Genomic DNA, 27,229 nt, shown 5'->3' on the forward strand with positions numbered 1-27,229 from the left:
AGGAGAGAGATATAGAAACAATGATGAGAGCGAATCACTGATTGGCTACCTCCTGCATGTCCCCTACTGGGGATGATACCTGCAACCCGGGCATGTGCCCTAACCAGGAGTCGAATCATGACCTCCTGGTTCCTATGTTGAAGGTCAACCACTGAGCCAACACCAGCCAGGCTGTTCATGTCTTTTAAACCACAGATTCTCTAATAAGGCTCAGAGGCTCATGTGTACTCCAGACTTCATTTCTCAAAGAAAATTCAGGAAGTCCTTGAGCAAGTAGTTGCTATTCATTTTTATGCATAATTAAGAAATTATATGCTGCTGATAACTCTGGTAATGAAATGCCTAACCTTGCATATTCTTCCTTGATTGCCATGCAAAGGATTTGAAAGAGATATTTTAGAGTAATTACCCATCAGCAATCATCTCCACACAACACAAATCACATCTGATTCCCCATTAAGACAAACCAAGAGAATGAAGGGTCTCACTCTGAAATGCTTTCTACTGTAATCAGGTTAATTCCATGTTTCCATTCTGTTGGCCTTCTGAATTTAAACAATGGAACTTGGAACAAATTCTACATAGGAAACAATACTATGCCCAACCATGGGTCCTGCTCCACTGGTGGAAAAGTGCTTAACTATTAGCTTTCCAAGTGGAATACCATTCCATTAAGTAGTGTCATCTACCAAGAAGTATTCATTCAGCAAATAGGGTGGACAACTGTTTACACTGAATCACTTCAAAGCTTAGACCTTCACAGCCTGTTGCATAAAATAATTCGTACAGAAAAACAAAGAGATAAATGTCAAGCCACCATAGTAAATCAATGTCATTATGTAATGCCAATCAGTGATCCATAGTGTATATGTCATGTTTGATTTTTAAATGGGTAAACTTTTAAGGTTATCAATATATCAGTGATTCTTTTGTGACACCTGCCAAGATTTTCCTTTATTTAAGTACTAGAGGCCCAGTGCATGAAAATTCATGCACTGGAGAGGGGGCAGGGTCCCTCAGCCCTACCTGCCCCCTCTCACAGTGCAGGAGCCCTCAGGGGCAGGAGGCAACCTGGTGATCAGGGGAAGGTGATGCCCCATCACACCTCTGCTGCTGCCACTGGCAGCAGCACAAGTCTTGGCCTGGCCCTGGGTGGCTGGGGGGCTGAGGGGACTGGGGGACTCCAGAGGCAGGCGTGCAGAGTGGCCGGGCCCACCTGGGGGCGGGTCCAGCCTTGCTGTGCACCTGCCGCCCCTGCGGGGCTGAGGGGACTGGGCGCTGCCATCTTGTGGATGTGATCGCAGCCATCTTTGAGGGCGTGGCAGTCAATTAGCTTATTCCCTCCTTATTGGCTGTGGGCGCCGCCATCTTTGTGATGGCTTGAGGGTCAATTAACATATTCCATCTTTATTAGATAGGATTACCATAGTCTTATTCAGGCATCATAATCTTAATCTGGGAGATCTATGGTTTTGCACTATAATAAATAGACCTACCAAAAACAAACACACCCACATCCAACATCACCTCTTCCTCCCCTCAAGTTTAACTTTGATTTCTCTTTTACAACTCTGAACACAAAGCATCTAGCCTGTTGTGCAGGGAACATGTATCCCCTCATCTCATATAAAAAGAATATCTTCTTCCCAAACCTGTGTACCAAGACCATTTTGTCTCATCCTTCAATCTCACTGTTGATGCTCTTTCTCCATCTTTACAATGTCCCCCACTTCCTTGTGCTCACAAGAAAGTATCATACACATTAATGGAGGAATTTAAGTCGCATTGTTACTTTACACAGGGGCATTTTAATTTAAGTCTTTGTTTCCCCTTTTTTTTAGTTTGCTGATAACACAAATGGTTTGGTGGTTATACAAATGTTTGGTTTGTAATTTACCTTAAATTGTGCAAGCACTTTTCTGTTTGTTGCATGTATGTTATGTTTCATAAAGTACATAAATTGTACAGAAAAATGCTTATAAATATCTAAGGATAATTAGCAATTGAACAGTTGTGTACCAACTACACAAGTCAAGAAATATAATGTTACCTCAACAGCCTCCTGTGTGCCCCCTGCCAGTGAGAGTTCTCTCTCTACCCCTAAAGGTACAATATACTGTGACTTTTATGATAATAATTTCCTGGAAGCCTTATATTTTATTATAAAATGAAAGACCTTGTCTCATGTTAAGTAACTTTAACCACTCGAATCAGGTAGGGGAAGTTTTATAGAATTAAGCTCACTTTTCCAGGTATTTATGATATTAGGGCATATGCCAGACATTAAACTAGGAGATGGGGGATATCTATATATATAAAAGCCTAAGTGATTGTTACAACTGAATGACCCGGTGACCAGTAGCTATGATGCGCACTGACCACCAGGGGGCAGACACTCAATGCAGGAGCAGCCCCCTGGTGGTCAGTGCACTCCCACAGCCAACCTCCCACAGCCAGCTAACCTCTCCTGGTCCCTCCCCCTGGCCGGCAAACCTCCCACAGTCCCTACTCCTGGCAGGCCCCGGTTGGCCCGACCCCGATCTGGACTGGCCAAGACGACCCTGATAGGCCCTGATTGCTGGCCAGGCGTAGGGACCCCACCTGTGCATGATTTTATGCACCAGGCCTCTAGTAACATAATAAAACTTTGTCTCTACCCCCAAGAAGCTCATAGGATGTTCGGAGGTTTTACTGGAGATAATGAACAAATAAGAGACATAAGTTTGGTCAACCATAACTATAATAACCCAAGAGGATTTGGAACTAGAGAGAAAACAAAATATGGCAAGATTTCTAATTGCTTTGTTTCTCCAAAACAACACATGGGCTGTCCACTATTTAGCTGGGAGAAGAGTATGGTCAAGTCTTTCTCTAGAAAATAAAGTGTGTGGGGCAGAATTGGAACTGCCTCATATATGACTCTGAGAAGTAAGCATGTTCTCTCTCTCGGGCACCATAAGAAAGATGCTTCCAGCTCATTTCTGAGACAAGGTTCATGATGCTTCAGGGAAGGGAATTTTGGAAGCAAAGTTCTGTTTTAATCTTCTAAGGACTTAACAGGTGTTCCCCTCTTTTTGCTCCTCATCTGGAAAATAAAGATAATGGACCACTGAGGAAATTCACTGGGATGGCTTTTGTGGGGGGTTTGGGAAAACACTTGTAACCTGAGAGAGCTTAACAAGTACTAGCTCTTCCATTTATAGTTGGCCATATCTTTATTCAATAAAGGAAAAGAAGAATTAAATAAGACTAAAGAGCATAGTTGCTAGGTTAATGAAAGGACATTGCACTAAAAGGCTAGCACTCTTGCTTTGATGCATTGCTATTTGTTGAAAAAAAGCACAGTTATAACATCATCTAATTAATGACAAAAATTTTGCTTGCAAATTTAAGAGTGAAAAGTGATGACTGGTAAATTATAATTTCAGTTAAACACAGAAGTCTTCTCAAGACCCTGCTACCTTACTCTCTAGAATCTGGCTTTTGGTTGGGACACTGGTCCCCATATACAGAAGGTAAAAAGAGACTGGAGAAAGAAGCAGATGCCTCCAGATTGGTAGGTAACAGATTTAATAAGCAAGGGAATTTACCTACAAGGCTGTGTTATGCCACAAGAGGAGTAGATCTCTGATCCTGCCCACCAGAATTTTAAGATTTATATAGAGCCCTTAATGGAATTCAGTCACATAAACCATTCCAATGGTCTCAATAACACATTATTCTCTTCAGGCTGCGTCCATGAAAATGGCTTCAGCTGTGGGAAAGGTAGACAGAGTGTGCATTCCATAAACAAGAGAGGGGGTAAGGAGTCAACTGGTGGTCATGTTTTCTCAATTACCTCCTCCAACACTGGCTCAAACATTCTACCAAACTCTAGCAACCCCCATACTATCTCACCTATTTAGTACTGTGTATGTACATTTTTTTTTTGCACTGTATTTATCTCCTTTAATGATGTTATTTCCTTTTTAAATATTTTTACATTTTTATATTGATATTAAAATAGTATAATGGATAGAAATTAAGATTTGTGGCTGGAGAAAGCTAGGTTCAAATCTTGTATTTTTTACTTACTGGGTTGTGTTCAAATTCCTTACCTTCTCTTTATTGGGGAGGATTAATGTACAAATTTCAGGAGTGAATTCATAATAAATAGTGGCGACTGTTATTTTCTCCCCAATTTGATTCTAAGAACCTTTCCTGTGTAAACATATGGCATCCTTTTTTATATTACCCTCAGAACTGAGGGAAGAGTTTGCTGATAGAATCCACTCAATGAATGTTTGCTGACTGATTGCTATGGACCTAATGCTGACATATGCACCAATCTTGTTCTCAGCCCCAATTGGCTGCAGCTTTCTAATCTGAAATTTCCTAATTCAGAGAGTCAGCTGTAAGTATGCCTTAACAATTCACAGATGAGGGACATAGGCAAGGGGACTTAGAGACAGTGCTGATGTGTTCCAATGATTAGGAAGCAATACCATGCTGCTTATTAAATAAACATGGCTGGTTGACAAAAATGCTGGCTGTCCCTGACTTTGACAAAAATGATGGATGAATTAATTTCCTATAGAAAAATGTTCCAACAAAAAGCAAAGCCTAATCTTAATATTGTTCATCTGACTGAGTTCTTTGTGTCCTTAACAGTTCTGTCATTTAATGGTGTTTCAGCCAATTTGTCTGCATACATCAGCAATGTGATCTGTAAACCCACACAGCACGCATCCTGAACCTAAACTTTGTGGCTGTAGAGGTCATGGCCTGGGGGCGGGCTGGCTGGACTTTAGTTATGATAATCCTATGAAGGAGCTAAGGAACACACTATCTATTTTGGGATTTCATGCTTTTACTAGGAAACTGAATTACAACAAATAGGGTTTACAAAGTAGTGTAATTTTGGGGTTGGATTTTGGCAATTGTACAAGTCAAGTCACTAAAGTGTCAATAGTCATGGGTTTGAGGTGCCTTAGAGTTTGTGATCTCATCACTTTGGAGCTAATGCCTAGTAATATCCATTGGTAAGCCATTTTAAATCTCATCTCATCATCCTTCCATTGGAATTTGCTGCCTCTTGTTGAAATAGAAATTGGTCCTATTATAGCATGAACATGTAAGGTGCTCTTATTAAGAAAAATGGGTCCCGGCTGCAGTGGCTGGCTCAGTGGTTGAGCATCGAACTACAATCCTCATGGTTCGATTCCTGGTCAGGGTTGCAGGCTCAGTCCCCAATGCAGCTGATCAATGATTCTCTCCCATTACTGATGTTTCTACCTCTCTAGCCTTCTCCTATCCTCTCCGAAATCAATAAAAAAATACATTTTTTTAAAAAAAGAATACTGAGTTTTTTGGTAAATGATTCTAACCTTACTGGCTTCAAAACTTCCTTATTTCTAAGTAATTCCCTTGGGAAGTTATGTAAATATTCTAATTATATTGTCATTGCTCATAGAATACTTGAAACTCCTAGGGATATGCAACTGTCATACCAGGAAGGACATGGTCTTTGACACAGGGACTTGAATTTGGATTTGCTTCTGTCACATTTTAGAAATATGGTTTTATAAAAATCACTCATTCTCATTGGCAAGTATAGTTGATGGACTTTTGAAAAAATTTCTCAAAATTTGGAAAATATAATGATTGAAAATACTAGGTACTTAATAAATGCTATTTTTCTCTTAGTCTGGAATTAAGTTTGGGGAAAATCAGTTTCATTGTATTCTAATCACAAACTTGTTCTGATACAACTCCAGGCACACAGTAGGTCCTCAATAACAGTTTGTTGAAAGACCAGGCCACAGATGATAATTCTATTCTGAAAGTCAAAATTTTCAAAGATGCTAAAGTTTGGCAGCTCACTAAAATATGTGTATAGATCTCCAAGAGAAGAATATGCATATGTAATGTAACATTCTGGTGTAAATATTTTTTAAGTCAGTTTAGTTTGTAGTCATGCTTTATAATTCAAGACAGTTTCAATTCTTCACACTGAAGGAAACCTCCACAACAGAAGGCAGGATAAAATGTGAGACTCTAGTAAAGCCATCAAGCGAACTAGAGATCTCTAATGGCAAAAGGCAAAAGCTACTATTGTTATTCAACTTTTGGTGTAGAAATAAAAATATTTATATGTACAACTTAAGTATGTTATGATTTATTTTGGCCTCCCTAATATAACATAGGTAACAACATTTTTATCCCCATTTTTACAGAAATGGAAACAGGCTCAATAGGTCAAAATACCCAGATTATATAAAAAAAAAAAAAAAAAAAAAAAAAGAGTGATGGACCTAGATCTTCTTACTCTAAATTTTCTATTATCTCCACTTGACAATCTTCTTATTTCTATTTGATCAAAACCAGTCCACCATTGAAGGAGGAGACCCACAATATTTCTGTTAGAGATTTTTATTGTGTCAATTTATTTTCCTTAATGATAAATTGCTCATACATGTATTTTCTTCTAATATAATATTTGAATCTATACACCAGGCATCAAGAGGTTTTTTTTTTCTTCAAGATTGTTGACATAGTACCCTTTCACTGCACTAGTAATTAACAAAAGTGACACTATCACCATCTTCCAACTCCTGGAATGGAAGCAGAGGGTTTTTCTCATTTCCTGTATCAAAGAATTTTAGTTTTTCAGGCTCAGGACATAAATGAAGTGTGGTATCTTGGAAAAATATTAACATAATTTAAAATAAAGATACTTCTACTTGGAAAGGTTATCATGATCTAAAAGTTTCAAAACTAATTAAGAGCACAAACCTGATTGAGGCTCCATTGGTTGTCTGACTTGTTTTATCACTGCCTGTCTGGAAGATAGATGAGGCAAGCTATGGGCATGCGAAAATCCTGGCAGATTAACTCTTAGTGACCAAAGTAGAAACTGCTGCTCCATGTGCATGGAATTAAGAACAAAATAGCCTGTTTTTAAGTGACATCAAAACATATGATAAAAGGAAAAATGCATTAGCCTTGTTATTGGGCTCAATAGACCAAGAATTTGGGTCTTTTGATTGAGTTCACTTTTATTTTCTATTTGAACACCACATTCAATTAAAATGAAATGTGTATTGATGCTATTTTCTATCAGGTATCAGGTCTTATAATTGGAAGCCCTGAATGCAATGCTCTTTCAAGTATCAGATCATGAATAGCAATCTGATTTGTTAGATATAGTATTTTTTTTGTCAATTAACCAATGGCAGAATTTCTTCTCAACTCTGATTACTCTGAACATAATGAGGTGCCCTTCCAATTTTTATTGATTTTTTTTCCTTGCTCTATAAAAAACTATTGATTTTTGTTTTCTTGTTCAGTTACTAGTTGATTTCATCCTTCATTTGATTTTACTCAAAGCAAAACTTTTTCTGATTGCAAAAGAGAAGTCAGAGTCACCTAAATATATAAGTATTTTGGTGAAAGCTCAGTGATCCTCTCTCTGAATTATGGATAGTGAATAGCATACTGAAATAGTGAACTTCTCACACCCTGCCCCCACCCCCAGCCCTTATTGTCACACACTTTCAGAAACTATCTGTGTTGCAATCAACACACATTTTAGTTTTGGGAAATAGAATTTAACTATGAGAAAACCAAGTTTGCTACTACAAAATAAAATGAACCTACACACACAAAGCAAACCCCCACATCCTTGCATACACTCACTTATAGTATATTCTCCAATAAGATGTATAAGTGGTATTAGTTTTTATCCCATGAAAATTTTTGCATGTGAAATGACAATTCAGAGAGAGAATAGGTCCGCTGAGTAAGGAATAGAAATATTTTTAAATTAATTTTGGTAATTTGAGTACAATGCTATACTGAGACTGGGACATGTAGAGTCCCAGGATGTGTTAAGGTTTCAGATATGAGTTGTTGCTTGTTTGTTTATTTGTTTCCTTAAAGGAAAGTTATAGGATGCTCAGGCAGTGGTTAGAACCAGGCATTTTTTAAACAATGTAACAAAAGCTACTTTTCTGTCACTCTATATGCATAAGATGAATGGGAGTCTACTTATTGGAAGGAGTTCTGCCATCCATGCATAAAAAGCAAGGTAGGAGTATAAATCAGAATGTCCTTTCTCACAGAGAAGGAAGCTGAACTTTCAATTGTTTTGTCATGGGACCTATACAAGAAGGACCTGGCATGACATGAAACCTGAATAGCATCAAGAACCTGAATAGTTGAGTAAAATCACAGATATATCTATATCTATATCTATATCTATATCTATATCTATATCTATATCTATATCTATATCTATATCTATATCTATATCTGTATCTGTATCTATATCTATCTATATCTATATCTATATCTATATCTATATCTATATCTATATCTATATCTATATCTATATCTAAATCTATATCTATATCTATATCTATATCTATATCTATATCTATATCTATATCTATATCTATATCTATATCTATCTATATCTATATCTATATCTATATCTATATCTATATCTAAAGGGTAATATGCTAATTAGACCGGGTCTTCCGGACATCATTCGAACGTCCTTCCTGATGGAGCAGGGACCGGAGGGAAGCCAGCCCAGGTCCCAGGTGCCTGCTGGTGCCTGGAGGAGGGAAGCCCAGAGGGAAGCCGGTGCTAGCAGCTGGGGGAAGGAAGGCCTACTCTTGCACGAATTTTCATGCATTGGGCCTGTAGTATTTATATACACATATATAGGATGTCCCCAAAAATGTATACACATTTTGAATGATTTTAAAGTTGATGTTTATTAACATACAATTAATTTTCAAATTTTAAAAGAATCAACAGAAATGAATACTTTACTTTTTGTCAATGCCTGTTTTCAAACTGATGACCATTCTGGTCCAGGCACTGCTGAGAATGGGAGGCAATGGAATTACAAACATCAAGAATCATTTAATTTGGTATTTGTGTGCCCTCAATTCATTGACTATTGCTGGTTTGTACCATAAACTTTATTTTTTATGTATCTACATAAAAAAAAGTCTAGTGGCACTTAGGATAAATTTTCTTTGTTCAAAGCTTGGTCTGGTTTCATCTATTATTTAGAATCAGTTAAACCTGGAAAGGAGTAAAAATTAAGTGTGTTACCAGCTGTTAAAGTGTGTATACAATTTTTGGGGAACACCATATATGTACATACATAAATTTATATATATATATATGTCTATATATATGTTATAAAATTATATTAAAGTGTGTATACATTTTTGGGGGCATACCATACAATGCATACACACTTTAACAGCTGATTTCTATTACATTTTGAAAAGGAATTATATTTTAACTAGAGGCCCATTGCATAATATTCATGCAAGAATAGGCCTTCCTTCCCCTGGCTTCACTCCTGGCCCACCTGGGAGCCAGCAAGTCCTTGCTTCTGTCCGGAGCACTGCTTCTGTAGCTCCCTCCACCACCCCCTCTCCCCCTCATAGCAGGCATCCCGTCCCTCCTGGCTGCTCTGTGCCTGCATATGCAAATTAACCTGCCATCTTTGTTGGGTTAATTTGCATACTCACTCTGATTGACTGTGGGCGTAGCGAAGCTACAGGTCAATTTACATGTTTGTCTATTATTAGGTAAGATAAATACTGCCTTTATAATTATTCAAAGTGTGTATACACTTTTTGTGACACCCTGCATATACATCTGGTAGTTATTGAGTTACCTGGCACTGATGATATAGCAGAAAACAAGATAGGGCCAGGAAAGACTTGCTGAGGATGTGGTATCTAACTCCATAGGTGACAGATGGTCTTCAAGGAGGATCATGGGGGCCAGGCTGTGAGGGTGACCCAACAGGTAGATGAAGCTCTGAGATAAGGAGCCCAAAGGCATTAGCAGGATGACACGTAGAGTTATTGGGCAGGTAACATACATCGAGGAAGGTTCTTGGCATATAACAGTGCTAATTGAGGTCTTAAGATCAATCTAGGATCCATGCACCACCTGGTTCTGTTACTAGACTTAGGAAGGTCCATGAATTTGGATGAGAAAGGCTTAAATTTAATCAGATGTTAATTTATTGTACTATGGAAATAAATTGATAGTTTCTAAATATTTCATCAGAAGCACCTTACCTTTTTTTTTTTTGCTTTAAATGGAATCTCCTGCATAACTATTAAGTTAAAAAACAAACAAACAAGCAAAAACCCCACTTTTTGTCATTGGTTAATCCTCCCCTGAGGATATTTTCCATTGATTTTTTTTTAGAGAGTGTAAGGGAGGGGGGAAACAGAGAGAGAGAAACATCGATGTGAGAGAGACACATCTATTGGTTGCCTCTGCACATGCCCTGACCAGGGCCAGGGATCAAGCCTGCAACTGAGATACATGCCCTTGACCAGAATTGAACCCAGGACCCTTCAGTCCACAGGTGACACTCTATCCACTGAGCCAAACCAGCTAGGTAAAAAAACATACACACACTTTTTTGGTTAAAGTAAGTGTCCTGGTCTCAGGGGGGGCTCATTCCTGGCCCCCCCTTGAAAGCCCCATTCTTCTGAAAAGCTCTGGATTAACACTCCTCCCATTCCTCACAAGCCTGTGAGTAGAAACACCAAGAGGTTTTGGCTATGGCAGATGGGCTGTATACATTACGGAGGTGGGCAAGTCATGCAGATTGGTGTCCTCCCTGGTATATGTGGGGAGTTAAATGGGGATTCTGCATGTCCTCCCAGATTTTCTTCTCATCATGCTCACCTTGGCCATGGCCCAGAGCAGATAGATATTGGCCAAGTCCAGATTGCCCCAACATTTCTTGAGCCAAACTCTTGTTGACAAATGCATGTTGCTTAGGATTGTAAACAAAATAATCTATGGAATGTATGCTAGCACACACATACAAAAGAAAAAAGAAATGCAAACACTATCGATCAAAAGCATGCACAATTTACCTAGCTTGAACAAATGATTTACTTACTATCCCATAAGACTATACAATCATTTATTGACAGGAAAATCATTTCTCAAGCTCTCTGTACTGTGTGTGTTTGAGAAGAGGCAACAGAGGAAAAATAAGTAGAGATGTAGGGCAACCTTGCCAGTCCCTCGCCAGGATTGGCTTACTTAATTTACAATGATCTCAAATAAAATGTAGATCTTTACTAATAAATCTCATCAGTAAATATTTCCTTAGATTTTGTTAAAAGTGTTTTGTTGTCAATTTGAGGTCTTTAGGGAGTCATCTGTATTTTAAAAATATGTTAGAATAGTCATAAGTTCCCTTCCTATTTAAGTTTTTCAAATGAAAAATTATTGCAATGTGTTTCTGGAGAGTGCACTCTAAAAGCAAACATCCTTGCACATCATTCATGAGGCTGTCATGAGCTTTGCAGTGGTTAATGTAAAAAGAACATGGAATTTAGACAAAATAAGGGGGGTGGAGGATCTGATAGATTTTCTAAGGAAAAAATAAAGAAAAATAATTTTTAAAAGTTTTCTGTTACTAGAAGGAGTTTCTGCATAAACATTTTTAAATACAAGAGGTATGTAAGACTCTGCAAAGGCTCCCAAACAATAGTGCAGTCAGTTTCCTTTTCAGCCCGAAAGATAATTAGGAAACCTGTTGCTCAAGCAAAGCTAAGATTACTAAATTTATTGCAGGAAAGTAGAATAGCACCTTCACAGGTCTTAGTAGTGTCTTAGTATAGGGAAATAATGGGAGGATATGTATGAGGTTTTAGGGCTGGGCAAGTCAATTTTAAGGTGAGTTTTGGAAGGTGGGGAACTGGTGGGAACTGAACAGAGGTTGTGACATCATAGTCTTAGATTACTGAGCAAAGCAGGTGAGGATCTTGATATTCACACTATCAGTAGTGACATTTAAGTAACTTCAGTTGTTTATAATCTTATTTTCCTGGAAAAAGTATTTCCTGAGCAAGAAGCTAAGTAATGTTGCTTTTTTTCTGTACTGTTTAACACACAGAGAGAAAAATATCCCCAGTCTCAGTACTGTATAATACTGAGACAGAAAATTATGGTGATTTCAGTTTTCATTTCCAACCTTACAATTTTATATTTCTTTTCTTTGGTGTGGCAGGAAAGTAGTAATAATGATCAATCTCCAAAATCATCTGTCAGTTACTAATTATCCATCAATATACTCAACCAAAAGTGTTCTTCCCTCACATTGTATTTGATTTTATGCATTGTATAGTTACTTAAAGACATTTGTTTATTTAATAAATATTCTTTAAGAACATATGTCAGTTTAACAGTTAAGAAAATAATAAAAAAATACAAATAATATGAAATAATACAAAAGGAAAATACATCTACTGTAAGATTCTAGAGTCTCTGATACTCATTTATCAAATGCCTTTTATAGAATTGAGTGTTTATTATTATTGTACTAAGGGCCTGGTGCATGAAATTCGTGCACTGGGGAGGGGTCCTTCAGCCCAGCCTGCCCCCTCTCACATACTGGGAGCCCTCAGGGGATGTCCTACTGATGGCTTAGGCCTGCTCCCTGTTGGGAGTGGACCTAAGCCGCAGTCTGGCCTACCTTTGCGGGAGGCGACCAGGCTGATCAGGGGAAGGCACCAGCCCCATCACCCCGCTGCTGCAGCCACTGCCAGTCACCGCAGCCGCCAAGGTATTTTCATCAACATGGACTCCAGTCCCTTCACCGTGAAAAAATGACAACTTTCTTTAAGCATTTTCAAGATGTGTCTTTCATAGGATATGACATTTCTTTATTTATTTTTCTTTTTATCCTCACCTAAGGATATGTTTCCATTGATTTTTTTCCCCTTCACTCTGATCCCAGACTCAGCCCCGGCCCAAGCCTAAAGCCTCCATCCCAGGCTTTAGGCTTGGGAAGGGGTCCCCCCGGCCCTCTGATCGCAGGCTCGGCCTCTTCCCAAGCCTAAAGCCTCCGCTTCAGGCTTTAGGCTTGGGAAGGGGTTCACCCCCACCCCTCCGATCGCAGGCACGGCCCCTTCCCAAGCCAAAAGCCTCCAGGGGGACCCCCCCACCCTTCCAATCACAGACTTGGCCCCTTCCCAAGCCTAAAGGCTCCTCATGTTAAATGCATGTACTTTGATATGCGAATGGCCCTACCCCTGTGGTCTTCATCCCAAACATCCATAAATCCAGGCATATCATGAGGAGAACATTAGATACATCCCAATGTAGGGAATTCTACAAAATACTTTACTCGTTCTCCCCCAAAATGTCAGGGTCATCAAAATCAAGTCAAGTATGAGAAACTGTCACCCCTGAAAGGGGCCTAAGAAGACATGACAAGTAAATATAAATTGGTATTCCTGAAGGTATCCTGAAACAGAAAAATAACATTAAAGAAAAAAACTAAACGTGAATAAATTATGGACTTTTCTTAATAATAATTTATCAATATTGGTTTTTTATATGTAACAGATATACCATACTAATATAAGATATTAATAATGAGGAAAACTGGTGTAAAGGACATGAAAACTCTTTGTATTTTTTTTTATTTTTTTCTTTAAATCTATGACTATTCTAAAATACAATATTTATTACAAAATAATAATTTGAATCTTCAAGATCAATTCTTTGGGTGAGCATAGGCTGCAGCATTGGGACAGTCTGACATAATAGTAAAGTAAAACATGGCTATTCCTTCCAGGAAAATTGAGCAAATTCCCATGATGTGTAACTACTTGTATGGTTCTTCTAAAGACTAGTTTCCATCTGGGTGAGGCAGAGGGATATCACCAACATCTGGATACTCATATCTGCACACCTGTCCTTCAGCTCTGGAAAGATATGGCCACTTGATTCCAGAGAACATCCTAGAAATTTTTCAATCTTGAGTCTTCAGTCAAGAGACAGGGTCAAACTTCCTATAACCTTGAAGCAGCACTGCCTGGCTCATTGAAAGTGGCTGTCTATTAATGCTGACATTTCCCTTTGAAGTCTATTGTCTGGCTTCAGGAATAGGCCACCAAAAAAAGCAGCTTGGGATTTATGACCTTATTGTGATTATGAAATACAAAAAAGGACCCAGCCTTGCCCATACTGGCCACAGACATGTGTAGCTATAACTAAAATTTACAGTATGCATAAAATGAATCACATCGGCAGAGTGCTATAAATTCTGACTGCTCAGTCACCCCAGCAAATTCCTAATGGATCATCATGCCCTCAAATTTAAATGGTTGTTCTTAAGAAGTAAAGGTAAGTGACAGGTTAGATACATAAGCAAACAGTGAAATCATTTCACTGTTGAATTTCATTGCTTGAATTTAGAATAGATGGGATAGGAGAAATAACCTACAGAGGAGAATTGAGTAAATGTCTGCAGGAAACTTTTATTCAATTTCCCACTCAATGCTGTAGGAATACTGAGATACAAAAAACACATCCTTGGCGTCGAAAAGGCAAATTTTACGGAGATAATCTGATAACCTGCAGTAACACAATGAAGTGAATGCTCTGAGAAAGGTAAGCATGGTACTGGCTGAACCAAATAGGCATTATTTGGTGTCTTAAAAAGTTGAGATTTTATGCTGAAAAAATGGGAGGTATTGAAAAATTGTAAATTTTAGAATTAACTTTTATTTTTAGTTCTAAAACTATCATTATGGTTGCATTAAGGACACAAGTGATGAGGGTGTTGTAATTATCCAGCTAACAGTTGGATAAAAGCTTCAATTAGGACAGTAGTCATCAAGGATGGAGAGGTAGGATCAATGCAACATTGACAGCTTAGTATGTAGCCTGAGACAGTGAGGGAAAAATCCAAAAATAATTCCCAGAAGAGATTAACAAAAGAATTTATATGCATATATGCATAACCCATGGACACAGACAATCATGTGCTGAAGGCCTTGGGCAGGGGGTAGGGGCAGGCTAAAAGGGATCAATGGGAGAAAAAAAGGGACATCCATAATACTTTCAACAATAAAGACTTAAAAAATAATAATTCCCAGTTGTCTGGTTTTGCCTAAACTAGGATGAATATTGGTGCATTCAGTAAGAAGGGGACTGATAAAAATCAGTGTGTAAGGTTGGAGTCCCTAGAAACGGGCTCTGGGATGGTATTTTACACAGAAGTTTTATTGGAAAGTGCTCTCGGGGATAGACCTGTGGGGAAGTGAGGATGGCAGGACACAGTAGAGGTAGAGTCTGACCCACAATGTGGTAGCAACTGAGACCCCAGCTGATCCCATGAAAGCTTAAAGGAGCCCTTCAGAGTTCCAAACTGAGGCAAGGGGACTAGATCTTTATCTCCCAATATCTCTTGCTCATTAGCTTCAGGTTACCCCCCTTGAAAGTGGCACACCTTGGAGAACATGAATTTTCTGTGGCCCAAGACAATTTCCAGTAAGGGATTCAGCTGCAGATACCTCCAGCAGAGGACAGCTATACTGATCCTGAAGAAAGGATCTGGAGGAGTAACACTTGATCCACCACTAGGTCGGTTTTTCTTTGTTTTTGTGGGATTAAGAGTTAAAAAAAAAAAAAAAGGCCATTAATTTTTTTTTAGAATAAAATAATCCTAGACTCTAAATTTAAGAAAGAACACATTTACTTATTTGTTTGTTTGTTTTACCACCTGAACTCAATTTGACTTGGTCCTAATTAATGTCAATATCCAGGCCAGCACAATAAACAATAGCTTTACTAGAGTCACCACACCTCCATATCTTGAGTTGGGCTTACCTATGTGATATCCAGATGTAGATGTCCAACAGACAGTTGAATGCTGCACAAATGAGCATGAGCTTGGTGTAAAGATCTGAGTTGGAAATAGTTAGTTATAGTCATCAGTTCACATGCAGTAGCTGGTGCTATTAGGCAGACATTTCCTGGGAGAGTTTGGAAAGTGAGGAGAACAAAGGGGTCTGGAAACCACTACCAGTTGCAATATTTATAAAAATTCCATGTGTGCATGAACCTCCTGGGGGTCTTTTAGAAATACAGATTCTGTGATTTAGTAGATGTGCTGCAGGGACGTGAGATCCCAAATTTATAGAAGACTTCCTGGTGTATCAGATGTTACTGGTCCACCGATCACAAGGAGTTAAATGATGGGAAGAAGATACAAAAGATGAAGAAGCAAGACCACAGGGCTCAAAAGAGAATAAGGTGATGGTGATATTTCAAAATCTGAGACAACTATAGTTCAAGAAGGCAGGACCATTTTGGCATGTCTACGTACACTCAAATCTAGGATGGCTTGAGTGATAATGAAAAGGCCCTAGTTGCTTAGAAAGTCATGGTTAAGCCACATACTTTTTAACTTTTCAGGACAATATAAAAACACATGAATTCTTTTGACATGGATCCATCTATAATATTCATTAGTGTAGGCTATGTTACTAAGAAACAGAATACTAGGAAGAAGATAAAAAAAGGGGGAAATAGTTTATGCTGATACTGGGAGAAAGGAGGAGACAGAGAAATGGTACCGGAAACAGATCAGAACTGGATAGAGAGTTGCAGAGGAGACTGTGAGAGCAAAGAAGGGGACATCAGGGAGAAAGGGAAATGTTCTAGAAGTGGAGAAAAGGGGAAAAAAAATTGACATTGCCCATTCACTACTATTGCCAAAGGATAGCTCTAACCTAGGAAGCAAAAGGAAGAAATGCACTCACCAAGGAATGAATGGATTAAGGAATAAGCAAGCATCTCAAATACATAATCTTAAAGGATTTGATGCCTTAGTTTTAGTTCTCCAAACAGCAGAGTGAGGGCCAGTAATTTATTTAGGAATTGGTGCTGCGCAGCAGGGAGAGTAAGATAGGAAAGAAGGAAAAGCCAATACAACTACAGAAGATCAAGGTCACAGCTGTTGGCTATAGAGGCTCACTTTTACCAGGACTTCTCAGAAACTCACAGAATGCCTCCCAAAGTGCCCATCAATACATCTACCCGCTCCCATTGCTGGAGTGTGACCCTATGCAGGAATTAACCCACTACACTCTGGCCTGCCCTTTCGGTGGGTCCAGGAGAGGCACTGGGCAAAAGAGCAATGAGACACACGCGTTTATTCTGGAGATTAGATGCTACTGGCAGAGATGAGTTTAACCCCACATAGAAATGCTCACTTACGCTGTGGCTGAAATCAGGGGTGGGGTGAGGGTTGTGATTCAATATACCAAAGGCATCGACCACAGGGAGAGAAAACTAGTGGGCTTGAAGACATTTTTGAGGCACTGCACTTTAAGTCCAAGGTGCTAACAGAAAATAGTGCTTAACTGGGGTTCCTCTAGGAGGAACTAGAAGCTACAATCAGCCTGTTATCTCCATGCACATAGATGCTCTATAAATTCTTCCCTGGCAATTCTCTTTCCCCCAATTAAAGGGCCAGCCTGAACCGTTGTAAGCAGTGATACAGGTGGTAAACTTCAACTTGGTCCCTGCCAAAATCATCACAAATCCTGAATTAGCCGGATGTGAATTAATGAGCTTTTAGTGGAGCTTGGTTTTTGTCACACATATTGATCCTGGAGTGAAACAGCCCATTAAAGGCTATAATTAAGCTGCAGTTTCTATTTGAAGATGAAGTTCCTGGGCAGGGACAAATTGCAAGAGGCTTGTTCCTGTGGGGCTGACAGGTAATCAGGGGACGAACATGTAGTCAGAGTTTCTCTTGTTTTCCTCCTGATAGGAAATGACAGCCAAGTTTCAAATGAAGTTTACACAATTATTTAGACTCTAAAAGCGAGAAGAGCTCCATGTTACAAATGACTGATAGAAAAAGAGTTTTACTACCAAGCAAAAGGAGGCTGTTTTGTATTAAATATATCCTTTCCTCTTCTTGCCTGCTTTCTTACTATAATAAAGGGGAGGGGGGCATTAATTAGAGCTCCTCTCTGTAGCGAATTGCATTTGTTGGAAAGATTCACTTTAATAAGTGTTCGGAGTGTTAGCACAAACCTCACAAGAAGGTGCATAATAGAGGCCAGGTGCAGACTCTGTGGGACTCTGGGTGGAGAGGTGCTGGTGTGCTCAGAGGGGACATGGAAGAACAGCCATGGGGGGCAGGGTCCACCTAAAATTGCTGGTGTGTGGGTAGAAAGAAAATGTGGATGTTGTTACATTTTCTTTTTGGGAAAAGCAGGAAATGTTCTGTGTCTCTAATATATTCTGCAGAGGCGAGGTAGGTTTTTTTTTTCTCCTTTTTTTAAAAAGAGTGAGGCTGTGCTGAGGATCTGATGAGTTGGGTACAAATTGATGACAGACTACAAACAGACACTGCAGACAATCTCCTGGCCTCAGAACTTAGCAAGAATGAGGTCCTTTGAAGGATAAATGGGAAAAGTAAAATTCATAAACCCACCCTCTGCAGAGGAGAGAAGGGAGGAAAGAGGCAGAGAGCAGAGATTTACTGAGGAGCCAGATGTCCTACAAGGCATCTTGTCTGTCTTATTATGCCGAGGCCTCCTTAAAATTCTTGCGGGTGTGGGTGTGTATCGGTTTTATTCCCATTTTAAAGATAAGAAATCTGAATCTCAATAAAATTAAATGACTTAGCCAAATTTAGCTACAAAGTAGCAGAACCAAAATCTAGTGGCCCCGGGCTCCAAATTCGTAAAATTGCCCCGCAACACTGTTTTCTCGCATTTGCAAAAAGCATGTGGTTATGTTATGTACATCTGCCAAGTTTAAAGGCATACATTACAAAGCATGAGTCTGCATGGATATCGCATGGATGCAGTTAGAGCAGCGGTTTTCAACCAGTGTGCCGTGGCAGGAACACTGGTGTGCTGCAATAATTTTAAAACATATAACACCCGACTATTTAGTCAGAGGCACTGACCCCTTTTCCCTTAGATTATCAAGTAAAAAAATGACATCAGACAACAAAATAATAGCTGTCCAATGTGAATGAATCACAACTATACCCATTTTTTTTCTGTTAAATTGACAAAAAGTGTATTTTTCAGTGTGCCACCGAATGTTGGTAATTACTTTACATGTGCCATGAGATGAAAAAGGTTGAAAATGTCTGAGTTAGAGTGATTATTGTCAGCCACCAACAAATTAAAGTACTTTATGACATGAACAAGAAGCATCAGGTGCAAAGTCATTGTCGTTGCTGAGGACTGTGGCCAATGATGCACAATGGATGGGAACTCTCCTTGGAGGAGGTAGCAGAGATGATGTTTCGGAACCTCAGCTCCAGGGATTCCCCAGGGGCAGCCCAGTTAGGACAGAGGACAGAGGTGAACTTGGTCCTGAATAGCTTTCCTGGACAATGATAAGATGATCATGGGAAAATTGACAGTCAGTAGTTTTTAGAATGTTTTACTTCCATTTTTGATGCTCGAGAAGCTATAAACAGCAGTCATGCTGACCTTTAATCTGTACCATCCTTCCTAGAAAGAAAGTGAAGATGTCTGGATGGCAGGTTTCCATACCACTGTAGTGGGTGCTGCTGCTGCCCCACCCAGTTCCCCTTTCCGGGGGTGGTACATCCATCTCCAGCTGCTGCTAACAGCTCCCAGGTGCCCCTTCTCCTGTGATTTGGCCTGGGCAGAGTAAGAGCTGCCTTGCCTGGGAAGTGACTGCTCTTCGGAGCCAAGCCCCACCCTTGCTACCCGAGGGCAGCCTACAGAAGATGGATGATTGGCTAACAAGTGGCACAAAGCCTGTGGATCAAGCTAGAGTTGGTCACCAGTTGAGTGCACATTTTTCCCTGGCTTTCTCCCCTATCCCATCCTACTTCTCTCATGTCTCTCCTGGGAGCTCATCTCCTTAAATCACATACACAGCAATCTGTCTCTGGTTCTTCCTCTTGGGAATCTGGCCTAAAACCACTGTCCTTCGTGACCCAGTCTTATGCAACACCTGCCAGATCCATCACCAAATCCTGGAGAATGTGCTATTGAAATAGATACTCAGATTTTGACCACTGTGTACTCTTCTTGCTGGCATCATCTTGTTTAAACCATCCTCATTTCTCATTTGGATTAGCTAGTAATAGGTCTCCCCAATCACAGTAATCATAATGATTTGGTTAAAATTTAAGTGAGATTATGTCACAACTCTGCTCAAAACTATACAAAGGTTTCCCATCTCACTCAGAATAAAGTAAAAGTCTTTGCTAAACCTCTAAGACTTTATATGAACTTTACTTTCCCATTATTTGTCCAACCTCATTCCCCTTCTTTCTTTTATGCTCATGCCACATTGACTGACTCACTGTTCCTTGAACACATCACAAATGTTCCCACCTTGTGGTCTTTGCACCTGCTCTTTCTTCTGTCTGACAAGATTCTTCTGTGGATATAACTATAGCTTGCTGCCTTCATTCTTTATATTTCCTTGAAAAGTTATTCTCTTGGCAAGGGTTTTCCTGGAACCCCTGACATTAATCTGGCAGTCATGTATTTATCACACTAACGTCTTTCAGTAAGGATCATCATTGATTATAAAGGCAGCATCTTCTCATTCTCTAAAAAAATTACCTGTATCTTAGAGTCTGTAATTCTAGTCCCCTGATTTTTTTTTTAAATAAGAAAGGTTATGTTACTTGAATTAATACATTTGAATACCTAAAACAAAATATATTTGCTTTTCTATTTTTTAAATTGTGACAATTAGTGCAATTGGTGATTCTGATTGCTTATTAAATCTTCTCAGTGTGCTTAACCTGAGTGATTATTTTTTATGGTGTGTTGTCAAAGTTTTTCACATCAGTAGACCATTTAATGATTACTTAGAATTTCTATGGCCATCAATTTTTAGCAACTTAAAAGGAAGTCTCCATAATTTTAAATGCAAATGAAACCCATTTTAGGTAAATAATATTAAATTTAGTTATAATTGTTTCATATTTTTGGGAACAACAAAATCATTTGAAAATTTTTACCAAAATTTTTATATCTAGCCTAATGATAGATAAACTGGGAAGTGGGTTGTTATTCAATCACTTGTTTCTATTTTTTTACTATTATATTTACTTTAAACAAAATTAGAAAACCCTAACTCACAATTACATGTTAGGAGGTATGGTGGACCATGTTTGGCCTGACAGATAATTCTGGCAATTTAATTTGAATGTGGACGAATTCAGCCTATATTGAACATATGATGATGCATCTCAATAAAGATTACTTTCAGTGCTTTGGGTGTTGAACCAATAGTCACATCAGCCTTTAAAAGACAAAAAGTTACATATTTCATCTTGCAAATGGAATCCTCATTCTTATGCTGGATTAATTCAGATCTGAAAAAAATTACTTGTTCATTTATTTTCATTTTTTCTTATATCATTTGGGCTATCAATTTTTTTTTTTTTACAGAAAGTAGGCAAACTTATAAAGTTGGAAGAGAAAGACAAATTTTCAGCAATCAAGTTATTATACAAAATTTGAACATCATTTTCTTTCTTAACTAAACAGTCAAGGGTATTATTAATAACTAGAGTCTGGATGCACAAAGATTCATGCAAGAATGGACCTTCCTTCCCCTGGCTGCCAGCATCGCCTTCACTCCGGCCTGGAGCCGCCTTTCTGCCTTCCCACACTGCCCAGAGGCCTGGAGCGGCTGGGGCAGTGGGGAATGCCTGCATCATCACCATGGCAACAACGCAAGCATCCTGCACCCAGCCACTTGGTGCCTGCATATGCAAATTAACTCGCCATCTTTGTTGGGTTAATTTGCATAGTCACTCCTGATTGTCTGATGGGAGTCGTGAAGGTATGGTCAATTTGTATCTTACTCTTTTTTTAGTGTAGACTAAGGGCCCAGAGCATGAATTTGTGCACCTTGAAAGGAGCTGTGGGCTGTGAGGCTGTGGTGGGCACAGGGGTGGGTCTTAGTCCATCCTCTGCTCCCCCCACCTGACCCCTCCTGCCACAGCCCCAGTCCCCTGTCTGCTGGCAGCCCTGCCCCCTGCCACAACCACTCCCACATGTTGACTTCGCGGAGCGATTGGGGCCAGCGCCAGCAGCAGGTGTGAATGGGGCCATTGCCAGCAGTGGCTATGAGAGGCGGTTGCTGGCTCAATTGACCCTCAGGAGCAGGGGGAGGTGGAGAAGACCTGAGGGGTGATCAGGGCCAGCAGCCACTGTTTGCACTGCTGACAGCACCAAGTGATTGGGGCCAGCTTCATTTGCTGGCAGTGGGTGGGAGTGGCGGCTCTGGTGCTGGCAGCGGGTGCAAGCACTGGGCGGGACCGCGGTGTGTGGGAGCAAAGAATTTTCAGTAACCACCAGAGGCTTTCCCCAATGACAGGCGCCCCACCTTGGTCTGGCTCACCTACTCCACCATTCTGCCATGGCCAACACCCGCCATCTGCTCTCTGCCACCTGCTACCAATGCCCACCATGCTCCACATGCGCCCCTGGTGGTCAGCGCACATCATAGCGACTGGTTGTTTGATTGGTTGTTCGGTTGTTCGATTGTTCCGCTGTTTGGTCTATTTGCATATTAGCCTTTTATTATATAGGATTGTTGGAGAAAAGGCTGTTTTATTAGAAATTGAGGTAACAACAAAATTTGAATTTCCTAAGAAATCCTGATGCATTCTAATTTTTTATTTTAAATTTGTGGATTTTTGGTCCAGGGGTGATATATTCATCCCCTAAATACCCTGACAATATTTCTGAGATAATGCACCATGGGAAAGCCGGTGGAAATCATGGAAATGTTTTCAGTCCCCCTCTAGGTAATGAGGAAAATCTTTCATCTCAACCCACATTTCAAAGACTCATGTACTCACCATTTCTCATGAAAGTCTTCAGTGTGTAAAGTGTTCTATCTGTATTAACTGATAATCATTTAGTTATATTGACAATTATTATTTCTTCCAGTCTACTAGTAAATTGGGATTAGGAGGCAAATTGTCAGCACCTATGTATTCTCAGTGACTACATCACCTAGTGGCCTTAGCCTCCTTCAGCTGCACAACATTGTTCTTTGTTGCATGGACAGTTTTTCTGGCATTAACATTGAGTCTACATCAGTGCTCATAAAACAATTAGTTAAACAGAAATTACCTTCTTCTTCAGTTTGTGTTTTTAGCATAAAACACATTTTTTAAAAAAATATTCATTACTTCCTCTGTTGAAAATGTCTCCTTTATATATTAAGAACTGATTCAAACACTATATATTTCTGGTTTTATCTAACTTGTTACCACACTCACAATAATTAGAGAGTAAAGATAATGGTGCAGAACATAATGAATAATAAACTACACCAGAATGTTAGAGTTTAAATAATATTCTAAAATATAAATTGACATAACTAAAGAAAGAAAATTGGCTTTTGCTTTGAATGAAATATACCAGGGTATGGGAAAAGACAGATCAGCTTAATCACAATTGGTAATAAAATCAGCTTTAACAAAAAGAAGCATGTGATTTTTCCATAGTTTTTAATCACAAGAAGATTTGTACTCACTTGGAAGAAAACCACATAATGGTTAACTCTAAGGAAGGACTGAGCTGATTCAAAATAATTGACTAATCATACCCAACTGGTCCCTGTAATGTGATGATGTGATATTAGGGATAGACAATGAAGCACATGTACACAGGAAAGTATGCCAGATATCTAAAAATACTCAAAGGGTAAAACATATCAGCCTGAGGGTGAGGCTACAGTGCCTTCTTTGATGATGCTTTTGAGTCAAATTGGAATTATGTTAATCATAATACCCTACTGCTGAAAAGGAATATCCAACAATATCAATGGATAAAAAATGTTGGTAAAGACTTGTTTTGGTAATGGTTTATTTAGCTTCTTTTCTGTGCATTATACTTACCATTAATATTATGGGGCATTTATAAACATTTTGGGAATAACATCCATTTTTGCTATAAAGAGAAAAACTGAATTATGCATCTCTAACTCTTATCTCTTCTTTGAGATTAGAGATAAATTTTTCCATTTTGTTGTGATCCATTAGTTTACAGTTGTTTTGAAAGATAAGTGTAAGTTCCATTATTTATTTTAAAACATACATGAGAACATAGATGCCTTCCTAACATATTTTCAAAAGTTTTATAGCAGACATATTTGGAGATGGAAGTCTCACTAGTCCTATACAATTTTAATTTTTTCTATCAGCAATTGTATTTCCCCTGTTCACTTTTAATTTTTTTTGCTACATATATGAAATTGTATTCACACTGGACCCATTTACTATTTATATCATAATTTCATCTGAGCATATATTTTATTTTTAAGAGCACTTTTATCTTTAGTGAAATATTTCTGTGTAATCCATTGATTGGGGATATACGAAGTACACAGATGGTGATAATAAAAGACAATTTAACAAATAAAAGCAATACACAAGCAACTGATTTTATTGTTTGAATACATTGCCAAGACAAACCACTCCTATGTATATAATATTAATCAAGAAGAACTGACCAACCCAGTTCTTTAAGCACATGGAAAACATTTGATAAAAATATTAAGTACCTAAAGATTTCTGTGAAAATTAAAAATAATTTAATGTTTAAACTTGTAAACTGTGTATGAACCAAATAATTATATTACTGTTCCTGTGATCTTGCCAAACTTCCTGTGCACAATTTGATAGGCCCATGGGGCCCAGCTGGCCTCCCATGACCATAACCTTGAAACACTATATCAAATAAACCTCAACTTGTACATCTCCAATTTCATTGGGGTGCTGGATTAGACAAAGCCTCTACTAATCCAGGCATTCATCGTTTAGCAGCTGAGAATATCTTGACACTGGAGAGTTCAAGGTTTTCTTCCTCTCCCACAAATTTCAGTACGTAGAAGAAAGCAGAAAAGCAATTAAATTCACATAGTAAAAATCATTCAACTCCTTTATCCCTCACACCCCAGGGCAGAAGCAAGATTATAGATGAGATAGATAGATAGATAGATAGATAGATAGATAGATAGATAGATAGATGATAGATATATATAGATAATTTACACATACATATACAAATACATATGTACAAACATATATGTCCATATACATTTCTCTGCATAAAATATCAAATCAAAATATTAATTTTCCATTGTTTTCACTGCTTTAATATGTCAAAAACAAAACCTTATAATTATTTATATAATATTTTATAACTATTCAAATGTTTTCAAAACAAGTTTGTATATGTGTAGCAGAAAGAAGCTTTATTTGTTTTAACCCTAAATTTCAAAAGTTTGATCTGAAATCACTTCCCACTTGAAGAGGGCTAACTGGTAAACTCTGCTGCCAGGAAATTCTCCTTAACCCCATCTGAGGATGCCCTTCAAGCAAGTACAGTCATTGAGACTGAGGCCTTCCTAAGTCAATCAAAATAGGACCCAGTCATTTTATTTGCCTAGTTCACTGAGGTCTCTCATTGTTATATTAAAATTAAGATTTTTTTCAAGGAATATGTTCTTCCCCCCTCACAGATATTACATATAATTATGATAATGTATAAAATAAGAAAATAATTTCTGGTACTTTTAGGACATACTACCTGTCACCACAAAGCCCTGATAATACAACATATGTTTTTGTTGTCAATATGACTAAGTAACTATATCCATCACTGGGATGAATAGATAACTGTAAAAATTTTTCCCCAAAAATCTTAGCACATAAAATACTGTATAAGAATTTTGCTTTACCTTCTATCTTTTTTCTTTCTCTCTCTTTTCTGTTAGAGAATCATTCCCCCTACCTTGTGATACTAAATGCATATATCATTCCTGCCTTTTTGATGTAATACTTCTTACTATCTATATATTTATATTTTCTTTCTTGACCAGGATAAACTTCCCATTGAAGCCTTTGAAAACCGAATCTCATCCTGACCTTCTGTGAACTGAGTTACAAGTACATTTCAGGAGGAACCAAATTTATGTCTAAGGGGCTCTTCCTTCTTACATCATCTATATAAACTTCTATAAGGGTTGTTAGAGGGAGTCACCCATAGCATTGTCATTTTAATGGGCCTTTTACTTAGACTGTTCTTTTCCCTCTGAATTAGAGAAATAAGGAGTATATAATTCACTTTTATAATAGCAAAAAATAAATTAAGCTCCCATAAAGCACATGTGCATGTCCTTAGCCATCCTTGCCATAATTCAGCATAATTCTCCTCTTGCTCCTCCAAAACATTTTTTCTCTACCTTTTTCTTGAGGTCATTGGGGTTTGACATGAAAAGGATCTGCAAGAAGTTTGCATATGCTTTCATTGCAAATACACTGCAGTGGGCAAATAATGCCTGTTTCATAAGGGAATGGCTACAGTGAAGGCCTGGTGCATCAGAGAGCCCCCTGTCAGACTCCAGGCCTCTCAACCAGGCAGCCTGTGGCCATGGAACTGGGCGGGCTCCACTGTCTGCCCCAAATTGCTGCTCCCACAGGCAAAACCCTCAAAAGCTGCAGGACCTGTATACCTATGCTCACCTGTTGGGATCAAGGGCTCTGTTGAGGGTGAGCATTCCTTGCCCTTTCCACAGAGGGAGTACTGATAAACTGAGTCTTTATTTTGCAGTAGACCATCCTAGGCTGCTAAACATATATTATCACACTACTTCCTCTCAATGGGTAATAAAGTCCCCCTTATACTTGGGGTTGGGGGTGGTGACAGACTAATGCTCAGAGTGGTAAAATAACTTGCCAAAAGCACACCACAGAGCAGAGATAGTATTTTAACTTATGTCTTTGGATACAAAAGTCAAGGCTCTTTCCATTAAAACTGGTTGCTTTAGGACAATACAAATAGCCCAACATGAAACATTTAGTATTTTTAAAGATACGTTCCACCACAAGCACATTTCCTATAGAAATAGACTATAGTTAGTTTGTCCCTATCTAATGTCATTTGACTTAATTCCTTAAGATCTTGTATACTCTGAACTCCCAAGAGCGCCTGTTAAAAGGCAATTGCTTTGGGAACAGAAAGTAGTGTTATTAAAAGCTTTTGATTCTGAGGGCACACTTAAGTAAAACATAGGCTTCATGATGGTAGGGATTTGGCCTGTTTTGTTCACCAAAATATCCCCAATGTTTAGAAGGGTACTTGGTAGATAGTAATTGGACAGTTAATGTTTGTTGAATGAATGTGAATAGTTAACAGAGATCAAGACCTCAAAGGATGGCATCACTTTTGGCTGCATGTGCTGATGGGAAGGTACCAGAAGCACATTATTTCTACTTCTCAATGTTACCAGTGGTAGATGTAAGTAAACCTTGCAGTGATGAGGAGCAGAACCCTCCTAAAGATTCTGCTGCAGAAAACACAAAACAGAAAGGAGTGGGATGGCCCTAACAAGGCCC

Source organism: Cnephaeus nilssonii, assembly GCF_951640355.1.
Source record: "Cnephaeus nilssonii genome assembly, chromosome: 11".
NCBI lineage: Eukaryota > Metazoa > Chordata > Mammalia > Chiroptera > Vespertilionidae > Cnephaeus > Cnephaeus nilssonii.